Genomic DNA, 12,309 nt, shown 5'->3' with positions numbered 1-12,309 from the left:
TGGAATAGAACTTCCTCTTTCGCTATCATTAGAGCCGTGCATGGATACACAAATGCATATCTGCATGCAATCTGCTATCTGCAAAAATTATCTGCGGATTTGCAGGGCTCTATACCAGGGGCTGGGCTGAGGCTCTGAGGCATCCCCCCACTCCCCACCAGGGAGAGCCGAGTGGGCAGCTGTGGGGAGCCCACATGGAGTCGCGGACCCTCTACCTGCCCTCGGCTGGGCTGGGAGCCTGGGGGGCAGGGACACGGCCAGGGACTGCTCTCAGCACACACATGCGACACCGTGGGCAGGTGGAGGGTCTGCCGCGGCTCCCCAGCTGGGCTGCACACTGGCCTGGCTGGGAGAAGGGGGGGAGACCTATGGAGATGCCCGAGGGCTGCTTGGGCCCCTCACCCAGGGCAGATGGAGGGTCATCCACAGCTCCCCACAGATGCCTGCCCAGCTCTTACCATGGCCAGACTGCAGCTTCCCTGGCTGGAGCCGGGCCAGGGAGAGCCGTGCTGGCAGCTGTGGGGGGCCACAGCAGACCCTCCACCTGCCCTGGGCAGAGTGCTCCAGCAGCCACGGCCCATGTCCCTGCACCCCAGACCCCCAGACACCACACCCAGAGCCCAGCCAAGGGCAGCGCCCCCCCACCCCATGTCCCTGCCCCCCGACCTCCACACCAAATGTCCCTGCCCCCCCACCCAGTGACCCTGCCCCCTGGCCCCTCCACCCAGGGCAGGTGGAGGGACCCAGGCTCCCCACAGCTGTCACATGGGTCTCCTCAAACCAACTCTGGCTGGGAGCTAGGGGCTCGGAGCCACAGCCTGGCCATAGTAAGAGCTGGGCAGGCAGCTGTGGGGAGCCATGGCAGACCCTCCACCTGCCCTAGGCATGGGGCCCAAGCAGCTCCCGCCCAGTGTCCCTGCCCCTCAGGCCCCCCACCCAGGGCAGGTGAAGGATCTGTGCCATGGTTCCTCACAGCTGTCTGCTGGGCTCTTACCATCAGAACCCTGTACAGATACTAAATTTGTATCTGCATCCACCGTTGCTATCCGCAGAAATGGTCCACTGGATATGAAGCGGATACCCACGGATTTGCAGGGCACTGGCTATCATGCTTACATCAATACATTCATCTGCCTAACAATTGCCTTATTTGGATTTGTAAATTCCATTTCATAGTAGTAAGATGTCAGACCAAGCCAGTGTTGTGGTGGATTTATTTCTTTGATCTTGAAGGGCATTTTGATTTTAACCATAGAACCAATAAGGACAATCTTGAAACAAAGTCAAGTAGACCTGAACATAAAGATTCTTAGGACCAAATCTTCAGCTAGTATAAAGGGGTGTAACTCTATTGTCTTCAGTAGAGTGATGTACCTTTACACCTACTGAGGTTATGGCCCCTAGTCTTTATTGCCTGCAAAGGGGGTATTTGCCTTCCTAATCACCCTGTCAGTAATTTGCCAGAATAATTACAGGAGTGATAAATAGAAACATATTACTCTCATCTATGTAATTGTATTGATTTTATGAATTATGTAACTCCCAATCTATAACTATTTCAGTCCATCTGCATCGTTACACTGAATCGTCATTTCCTGAAGCAGTGCCTCCTGTTGGTTACTGAAAAGGAGACATTAAGAAGGATTCACCTTTCTGCTTGGGCCCCTATTTGCCACTGAAGAGTAGTACAAGGACCATAAAAACTCCTTATCATGCCAGGAGAGAATCTCCCCAACACCAGCAGTGTGTATGATAGCCACAGGCAGCCCTATGCAGACCCCCTCACAAGCCCCAGAAAAAGGAATATGGTGGGTACAGTAGGGGGCATGTTAGAGTTGGAGGGGGATTTTCAGCTGTGGTGGGCATAAACAGCCCAGTATGGAAGGGTATCATAAAGTAGAGAAGCTTCTAGAAGCTCTAGTTTACACTGGAGCTGTACTGGCCACCACAGCCATCAAGAATCTGAAGAGCATAAAGGTGGCTTAAAACCACCTTTGGTCCTATTTCCCCAGGGCTTTCTGTGCTGAGGCTCCAGCACAGAATCCTGGCCAATATTTCCAGATATGGCCCTAGTCTTAAGTCTCCTTTAGGCATCCCTGTTGTGTCATTTTTACTCATATCCTTCAGTGATAGGTAACATACAAAGGCCTATAAATAAAATAGATAAAATGTAGACTCTAAATTCCAGAATCATCCAGTTTTGAAAGAATATTTTGATTCCCCAAACAACTGAGCAGCCTGTGATAGTTGCATATAAATCCAGAGTCAAGCCTTGTATTTCCTTAAACAGCAACCCCATGGTGTGAGACCAAAAATTTCTTTCCTGTCCCACATTTAATATTTTTAGATTTATATTTCCTTGAAACTTGTGCAATGGTACAGTACTTAGGGACAGGTCATAAGGCTTATAGCCTGTTGAATGTGTGACAAGGAGGTCATAAAGAATCAGGTCAGATGTAGTTAATTAATGGTAAATGAAGGACAGCTGCTCTTTATGTTTCCAGCACATCTTTGATCTGCTTTACTCTTCAGACCTCTGTGGACAAGGTAGTTAAACACAAACTAGGAGGCCTGTTTTAAAGACCTTAAAGAGCTCAGGGGCAATCGAGTGACAGTCCAAGAAGCCATAAGCTGTTAGCTTTATTCATTAGAGAACTTTAAACATGTCAAGAATTAGAATAATGTCCCTACTCTTAGATCAGCCTGAGCAATGAAGATTACAACAGCTCTGGGACACATGAGTGGGCAAACTTCTTGTGAAAACACGTTTATTGAGAAGCATTTTACTATAATGGCAAAGAAAATATAGCTTGCACATTTCCATTGCAAGGATATTGGTTCAGTATGCACTGAAACAGCAAAAGCTGTCATGGCGCAAATACAGTGTAACCCAGTGTTGACCTCACTGATCCCTTCAATCATGTTTTAAAAAACTTCCTTTTCAGTCACACATGATAGAAAGAATATGTCATCTGTGAGCCACATAGCAATATGTAATGCTTGCTGGGAAATGTATGGAGAATGTTACATGATAAACTGCAGTTCACTTGTGTGCAGAGACTCCGGTACTTAAATATGTTAAAATGCAGATATTTATTTTGTAAGTCAAATCTTTAAGGCCAACACGGGCAGTCTCTAAAATGTCCATAAATACTGTCTAATTACTGGAGAAAAAAAAATGGTTTGACATATAAATGCCTTTTTACCACTATTGTTAATCACGTTAGGAAACCTGTGATTTTTGCACATAAACAGTGTTCAAATGTCAGCTGAGTGAGATGCATGTTCTGAGATATTTTACTATTGCCAATATTTTTCATTTTGTATCTCAGATTTGGCATTGACCAAACAAATTTTAAATAACATGTTAAGTAAAGACTTATGGAAGAGCATATAATGTCATACCAACAATAGTCAGTAGAAGTTAAGGCACTCTTGAGACATAGTCAAGTAGAGCTGAACATAAAGATTTTTAGGGCCAGATCGTCTCATCTGCTGTTAGTTAGTGTGGCTCAATTGACCTTAGTGGAGCTACACCAATTTACACTGCCTGCGGTTCTGACCTATTGTTAATTTTTGATATGTTTTCTCCATAATCTCTTGTACAATTACCTACTTGTGCACTCTCTTAATGGTATTCTGTCCTGTAGATATACTTAATGTCTGGATCCTTAAGATCAAGGGGTGGGTTTCAGAAAAGGTGTGAAGAGGCAGGAATTTCAAATATGGCCATGGTTATTGCCTTCTTTTGACTACACCTTAGATCAGGGATAGGCAAACTTTATGGCCCGAGGGCCACATCTGGGTATGCAAATGGCATGGCGGGACATGAATGCTCACGAAATTGGGGGTTGGGGTGTGGGCTATGGGGTGGGGCCAGAAATGAGGAGTTCGGGGTGCAGGAGAGGGCTCCAGGCTGTGGCAGGGGGTTGGGGTGGGGGAGGGAGGGAGGGTGCAGGCTCTGGGGTGGGGCTGGAGATGAGGGGTTGGGGGTGCAGGAGGTTGCTCCAGGCTGGGACGGAAGGGTTCAGAGGGTGGGAGGGGTATGAGGGCTGGGGTAGGGGGGTTGGGGCACGGGAGGGGGCCCAGGAGTCCAGGCTCCAGGCAGCGCTTACCTCAAGCAGTTCCCAGAAGCAGTGGCATGTCCCTCCTCCAGCTCTTCGTGCTGCTGTGTCTGCAGGCACAGCCCCTGCAGCTCCCATTGGCCGCGGTTCCCGGCCAATGGGAGCTATGCGGCAGCGCGTGGGGCGGCGGCAGTGTGCAGAGCCTCATGGCTGCCCCTACATGTAGGAGGCGGAGGGGGGGACATACCGCTGCTTCTGGGAGCCACACAGATAGGTGATAGCAATATATTGTTGGATCACTGCCAAAAGATAATGGATAGCATGGTTGCACCTGTCACAGGTGCATTAAATCTACATATATTACCTTTACTGTGAAATAGCTAAAATAATGCAAATTACCTACAGTAGATCTAGTTTAGGAGGACGTCAGAGTAGTCCAATAGGAACATTCCCCTCAGTTTTTAAGCAGTCTCAACAAAAATAAAACAAATCTGGCAGATGGGCAACAAGGGAATTAAGATGATGAAATATAATACGATACAGAATTCCAGGGTAAAATGCAGCACTAAGCTTACGTCATTTAAGAGATTCTTTTATTTATTTTCCTATTGCTTTCAAACCAGGTCTGATGTACATTTAAGTAAAGATGCATGGTAAAGACCTTAGTCATATTTTTAATAACTCAAACATAGCAGTATAAATGCTGCGTTACTCCTATAACACCATTTAGCTAATTTTATATGTATCACAAGCCAAATTCTCCCTTTCTGAAGATCCACTTGTAAGTGTGAGATTTCCATGGACATGTGCAAGGTGCAATGCCAGCTTAGTGTATGGTGCCTTGTAATCATGCCTTAGGTGTTTTGGAAGATCCAGGTTGTGTTCTATATTTCTGCATTTTGCTGCAATACTCCAACTGTCAAACACGGAACAGGAATTTTTACTCATGCTTTATTTGCAACATAACTGACCAATTTACTAGTGGTTAATAATAGTGGATCTTATGCTTCCCTCTGCTTTGCTTGCACGAAAAAGTGTGTGTCCCTTTAAGGGCTAGAGAGCCAGGCAGTGACTTTCTGCTGCAGCTGCAGACCAGCTCAGCAGGAGATGCTGACCTATCTCCCCGAGGTGACTGGAAGAGGGTGGGGGACTATATAGGTCTGTGCCCTCACAGTATCAGGTAGATCCTGGGCTCACCACCCTCCTGCAGAATAATGGATTCATCCCAGCCTCCTTGAGCCATCTTTGACCTCCTCTAGGTTAATAAGGTTAATAATCGCCCCTCCCACTGTATGTCCCTCAGTTCCAAAGGCCTTCCAGAAGGGTCCCTACAGGACCCAGGCACTAGCTCACTAATCCTAAAAGCTCAAAAAAAAGTACCAGAAATGTCGCCCTGAACAAGGCCACCTTCTGCCCTCAATGACATATGGGTTCCAAGATCGACACCAGATCCCTGAGTGTATTAACAGTGATGGGACGTGTATCCTTTCTAGGGCTGGTGCTTTGAGACCACTCTGCTAGAAACCTTTGAACTACAAAACTGCTGCAAGGATGTGGGTAACCATTCAGCTTGCTGACAAACGTAAGGGCCGATAGGTGAGTGGAGATGGTTGAGGATCCCAGTCCTCAGCTTGCTAACGACACCACATACTGCAGCACACGTTCCTCTGTAATGGGCCATATCGGTGATAAGCCTTCCAGATCCTGAAATTGCATAAAATCATTAAAACTTCTCTCATCGCTCTGCAATGGAGATGTCTGGGAACCCAGGTAGCTATGGAAGGGAGGCAGCCTAGCTAATTGCTGGCACCTCCTTGTGGCAGATGTCCACTGCAGGTCCTCCCTAGGGAAGGGATATGGTGATCTGATAAAATGGATTGGCAAAGGATTTAAAGAAGGTTTTCTTTAAAGGAGCAGAAATGGGGTCGTTCAGGGTTCCTATGACTGGTACAGCAGGGGGGATTGGTTAGGTCTCAGCAGTGGGTTGGCTGGGGAACAGGATGGGTAAATGGGAGGGCTGACGCAAGCCCCCTGGTATATACTGAGTGGATTATGGAATTATCTGCACTGTAAACTTTTATCTGCTGGGTACTACCAGACATTTAAGAATAAAGTTTCAGAGTAGCAGCTGTGTTCGTCTGTATCCGCAAAAAGAAAAGGCATACTTGTGGCCCCTTAGAGACTAACATTAAACCACATCCAGTGTCTCCTGTCCTTCCAGCAAAGCCAGACGATAGAGCTTAAGCATGAACAATTTGCAGCTTATGCTATGGGAATGTCAGAATGGAGAAACAGCCACACTAGATGACATGCTGCCCAGAGAAACTCTTTTCTGGTTTTCAGTTGTTTCCATGAGTCAACTCATTTGGAAGGTCTGCTGTAAAATTCCCCAGAAGTTTGCGACCCCCTTATCATTGATTTCCAGTCTATGTTTTAACCCCCCTTTGGGGGACTGAAGTGGAAGTGTACTGTTCAGTCAAGAACCAGTGAGCAATGGCAACACAGCCACAAAGTTGGCTGTCCTGCCATTGGAGTGAGAAGACCTAGTACATTGTGCAAAGGGACTGGCACTCAGTGTACATGGCCCAGGTGCTGAAGGTCTGAGGCCAGTATTTCCTACTGATCCTTGGGCTCTGTGTAGCTAGGAGGCCAGGCCATCATCACTTTTCATGCAGAAACTACTCACTCTACCCTACTTTCTATAGTCATGTCTACACTGGTAAAATGTACCATATTGGTATTAGCACCTGTGTTAGCTAGCTGTGGTTAACCAATGATCTTTGTAGTGTTAACTGTGATCAGCTAATATTTTTAAACTTAACCATCCTATCAAAATCCCAACAAGAACAGTGGAAGTCAAGGGTCAGAGCAGGGTCAAACCTGAGACTAGGAGTAGTGAAGGGGTTTGTATTCTAGGCCAGGGTCGATACCAAGGGTTAGAGTCCAACTCTGGTTTCAGGGTCTGGGTCAGGAGGCAAGGTCCAAATCAAGCCAAGGTTGAAGCCATGAGTTCAAGAGCAGGAATGGTTGTAGCAGCTACAGGAAATCTGCACTGTAGCCAGGACGCTTCCTGGAATGCCCAATGGGATTATATAGGGTGGTGAGCCAATCAGGGGCCATGAGGCTGCTGTCTGTCTAACCCCCTAACGCAGGACTTCCCATGGTCTGTGTCCACAGTGGGTCACAAGTGGTGGAGCACAAGCTGCTTACAGCTGCCACTGGGTAGCAACATGGAAATGTCTGCTGCCTGGCAGCTCAACAGGCTCAGGTCATAGACCAACTGGGTCTTACATAACCGATGCCTCCCACCAGCCTGGATTTGTCTGGATGGGATGCATGGAAGGCTACCATGAGATCAGGGGCATGGACTAGGGAGATGGGCTCTCTGGATCACTCTTCTGGGCCATACCCTTCCAGCCTATAAGGTACCAGAGGGAGCTGTCTGATTTTTGAGTCCATGGACCTTGTACTCATTGTGTTCTTGGATCCATACCCAAGGGGGCAGCAGCTGACCCCAGTGAGTGAAGGGGTTGTCAGTGGAGGATTTTAGCAAGTATGTGTGAAACACTAGGTGTATTTTGAGGGAGCTGGGTAACAGAAGCTTCATGGTCTCCGGGTTGATTATCTGGCTGATGGAATATGGCCCATGGTATGGTAGTCCCATTTACAACACAGCTTGTTGGTGCAGAAGTTTTGGGCTGAGAGCCACACTTTTTGCTCAACGGTGAATGCTGGGCCTTCTAGGCACTGGCAGTCAGTATACCACTTGTAGTTTTCCTTGGCCATGTCTTCTGTGTCACTAGCCCCAATGACCGGAGTGAGCCATCTGTAGTTTTCACTAGGTCAGGGAGATTGTTTGGTTGAACCTGAATACCCAGGGCATGGTCTATTTCAGCATCTATAAAGTTGTTCACTGCCCTGGAATGCACCAGTGCCCACTCTGGTGAGATTCGGTAAGATTCCCTTGGAACCCAGACACAGACCTGGACTTTGAGGTGCAGGGATAGCTCACCGTGAACTGGGTATGTCTCAGTGAAGAGTAAGGGGTCATTATCTCAGGGCTCATCCTGGCCAACCCCTTCTACCAGTCCTGGGTGTGGTAATTTCCTGAAGTGCGTCTTGCTAGAGCTCAAGGCGGGCAGTTGGGAAGACCATGGCCAGATCCTCCCCAGTGGACCCGTAGCCCATGGCAGCAACAGTGCTCTTTTTCCTCAGGGGTCACATGGTGGTTGGCACTATGCAGATGCATGGTTTGGTTCTGGTTTGGAGACAGGTACCAAGGGGCACTGATCAGGTAGTTACACAGACTGCTTCCTTTCCTCATGTTGCTTCCTGAGCCCTATTGACAATGTGTAGGACAAGGTTGATGAAGGCATCAGGCCACCACATGAGCTAACTTGTCCTTATTCTCCTTGTGTAGTCCACAACAGAACTGGTAGAGCTGTGCCACTTTGTTCCACTTGGTGTCAGAGACTAGTTGCCAAAAGTGGGCAGCATGGGAGGAAGCCGATCCTTGCCCCTGCTGGAGTTTGCACAGGGCTGCCTCTGCCGAGCGAATACAGTCAAATATGGCAGAAAATGCCTTGAGGAATTTCATCTAGCTCGCTCATTTGAGTATTAGTGAGGCCCAATCCAATGCATCTGCCACCAGGAGGCTAATAATGAGTCCTACTTTTTGCTTGGTGAGTGGGGTAGGACTGGAGGTGGAGTAGAAACAGTAGGCCGCATTGGTTTATAAATCCCCTCCATTTTTGGTGGTCCTCATTAAAAAATTCTGGGAGGAAGACTGTGTCCGGATATGTGTCCACACTGTGAAGGAGTTTGCAGGTTCCAGGCCAGGGTTGACTTCAAGAGTTAGAGTCTGAGTCGGGTTTCAGGGTCTGGGTAAGGAGACAAAGTCCAAATCAAACTGAGGTTGAAGCCAGGAGTTCAGGAAAAGGAATGGTTATGGCAGCAAGAAATCCACACAGTTACCTGGATACTTCCTGGAAGGCCCCTGGGGTGTATATAAGGCAGTGAGCAGGAGCCATGAGGCTGCTGCCTGTCAGACTTCCTGAGTTGGGACTTCCCATGGGCCGTGTCCGACAGTGGGTCATGCGTAGTGGAGCACAAGCTGGTTACAGCTGCTGCTGGATGGCAGCATGGAGATGCTGGTTGCCTGGCAGCTCTCTAGGATGGGATTTTAGACCTGCTGGGACTTACACATTCTTGTCCATGCTAAGGACAAATTGGGTTCAGTATCTTCTTAGCTGACATGTTTTCTACCATGATGCATTATGTCAGTGTAGTCAAGGCCTCTGAGGATCGCATTCTACTTGAATGCTAACTGCCATTACGGAGCATTTTTTAAAAGAACTTTCCACTTATACCCATTTTTCTAAGGAAAGGATTGATTTGGCTTATTACCTAAAAGATTAATTAATGTTTGCCAGAAGCTCCAGGGTCCCATTAGCTAATCCCATACCCCACCGCTAACCAGAATAATGGGCAAGAGTTGAAGGAAATGTCATTTTTTAAAATGAAGGTGAATGTCATGTAAATCTTTTCCAACATGCTCAGAGCATCCCTGTACTCTTTACTTTTGAGCCTAATTAACACATATTACATCCGGGAAAGGCACAATATGTGGATGGAGTGGGCTTTGACAGCCATATCTATAAAGCTGAAAACGGCATTTTATGGCTGCTTCTGAGATGGAACAGGTTAAAGCTTTATGTGTCTGCACAGATGCCGTGGGCCAGCAGCCATGAAAAAAATGTAGTCTGGATAGAACTCATAATGGAAGATTGACTGCTGGGACCCTTGTGTTTCAGACATTGATTATTCTCCAAACAATGTTTTTTACAGTCAATTAGAGGCTGCTGGAAGTATTTGTCTTGTCAGATAACTAGCATTAGCCAACAAGTAAGCTGATTTTAAGAAGGAAATGTGTAACAGTTGTTTTTGTTTGTGTTTTCCTTTTTTAGGAAAGAAAGATCAATATAATTCACACTTCCTTAGGATTGTTTGATGGATTGATTTTTGTGTCAGACATATTTCTTAGAAGGAAATGTAAGGTACACAGTAAAATATTTATTATCATTTCTTATATCGTAACTGTGTCTCTGCGAAGGCCAAGATAAATATGTAGTGTTCCAGCTATACAGTGTCTGGCGTGTTTATTGCCACATTTTCTATGAGCAATCTCCATTCTGTTGTGTTTCCTTGGTGACTATGTTATTCCAGGAAAATGAGTAACACACGGTGAGGAGGGTGTCTAATGACTTCTGCACTAAATGGGGTGTCTGCACTAAAACACATGGATGATGCTCCCTGAACGCTCAGATCTGCAGTAGAGCATCCTTTACAGAGAACAATGCACAGAAAGCCTGGGGAGGTTCAAGTACAGTCTTTTGAGGAGCAAATATTAATGTGCATCAATTGTACCCCACACTTCCCTCCTGGCCACAGCTTTTAGAGTGTATGCAGAGTTCAGAGCCAGAGTTTGTCCCAAGAGAAGAATAAAGAGAAGCATAAAGAATTCCATGTTTGAAATGTGTATAATCCACCTACTCCTGTTATCTATATTCCCCACTTATTGTTTGTTTGTTTGTTTTTTCCCTACTCAATTAATATAACGTGTATAGGAGCATTATGTTCCCGTAGTTCTACACTGATGAGCTCTTAGCTTAGCAGTATTGGGAATCGGTAGCATTCGTAAGTATGACATCATCCAAAAGACTCAGAGAGCCAGTCACATAATCACAATGTTCCCAGCCCCTTTAATACAGCAATAAACCACTTCAGGTCGTGCATTATATGGGTGTTAGCTTCAGGTGTGCTGCAAAGCAGAAGGATAAAAGCCGAGGGAAGTCAATCATCCAAGATGTACACCGATCACTAACTAATACACAGCATGGAGTGACATATTGCTGTTGACATCTGTAGCTTGCTCATTTTAAATATAAATTACAATACATCTTAACAGCCAATTTGGGAAGGGTATGTATCCTTCCAGAATGAAAACAGTTTTTAGTAGGGAAAAGGCATGTGCTGTGTTGCAACTGGAGTGGAACCACATCTCTTCTTCAAGATGTGTTGCTCATGTCCATTCCATATTAGGGGTGTGTGCTCGCCACATGCACCAGTGCCAGAAGTTTTTCCCTCAGAGGTATCAGTAGGGGACCAGCTCTGGCGCCCTCTGGAGTGGTGCCCGCCGGCTCCCCCACCCTCAGTTCCTTCTTGCCGCCAGTGACGGTGCTCGAACATCTGATTCTTTGGCTAACATTGATTTCTTCTCTGTTCTTGCAAACTTTGAAATCCTGTAAAATAATTATACATAGTAGTTTTCTTAGTTACCCTTAGAAGTAGTTCTCAAAATCTTAGTTAGTCCTGAACGGGACCCAGCCAGGGGTCAGGGCATGCCCCGGTCCCCAGACTTTAAGCCCTGCAATCACAGCAAACAGCCTATGCCCATCAGAGATCCCCATACCAGCTGCCTAAGGTGCTTAGGCGAAGGGCACATAAAGTGACAAGTGCCGTATCTGCAAGTCCTTCAAACCTAGAACGAAGATGGAGTGCGATATCCATCTAAGAGTGCTCCTAATGGCTTTGGCACCGAGCACCATGGCCTCCATGCGCAGTGCTCCCCCAGCACCATCCATGAGCTCCAGTCAAGAAGCCGAAAAAGACTATGAGGGGGAGATCTGCTACCTCCCACCAGGGAAAGAAGAGGGCAGGGGGCGAGCCACGACCCATGTCGGGCAACATCCCATGCCTTACCTGCAACTCCAGAGAGCAGTGCAGGCCCCAGCCAGCTTCAGGTGCTTTCGACTCCTGAAGCCCTTCAAGCACCTCAGGAGATCTTGACACTTCCAGTGCCACCCTCGCTGGCTCCTGCAGTACCCCGGTCTCAGGGAAAACCCGCATTGGGACCTATGCATGTGTCCCCACCTCAGCGGTACCATTCCCCATCAAGAGGGATGTCCCACCAGCATTCACCTGCCCATAGCTGTCATAGAATCATAAATTATCAGGGCTGGGAGGGACCTCAGGAGGCCATCTAGTCCAACCCCCTGCTCAAAGCAGGACCATTCCCCAACTAAATCATCCCAGCCAGGGCTTTGTCAAGCCTGACCTTAAAAACTTCTAAGGAAGGAGATTCCACCACCTCCCTAGGTAACACATTCCAGTGTTTCACCACCCTCCTAGTGAAAAAGTTTTTCCTAATATCCAACCTAAACCTCCCCCACTGCAACTTGAGACC

General features: G+C 47.1%; 1 protein-coding gene across 9 annotated transcripts in view; it reads left to right on the top strand.

Moving 5' to 3' along the window:
* SLC25A21 (solute carrier family 25 member 21) overlaps window positions 1-12,309 on the top strand; it is a 396,583-nt gene that overhangs the window by 232,101 nt on the left and 152,173 nt on the right. Inside the window, exon 1 of one of the 9 annotated variants that reach the window (XM_073349081.1) lies at window positions 5,642-5,660. The exons of 7 other annotated variants lie outside the window; for them this stretch is intronic. The gene's annotated coding sequence lies outside the window, so the exon portion shown is untranslated. Of the gene's footprint in view, window positions 1-5,641; window positions 5,661-10,030; window positions 10,121-12,309 lie in introns of those variants that run through there. One more of the 9 variants, XM_073349079.1, reaches the window with a different exon arrangement.

Source organism: Lepidochelys kempii, chromosome 6, assembly GCF_965140265.1.
Source record: "Lepidochelys kempii isolate rLepKem1 chromosome 6, rLepKem1.hap2, whole genome shotgun sequence".
Lineage (NCBI taxonomy): Eukaryota > Metazoa > Chordata > Testudines > Cheloniidae > Lepidochelys > Lepidochelys kempii.
This window is presented reverse-complemented; position numbering and strand designations above follow the sequence as displayed.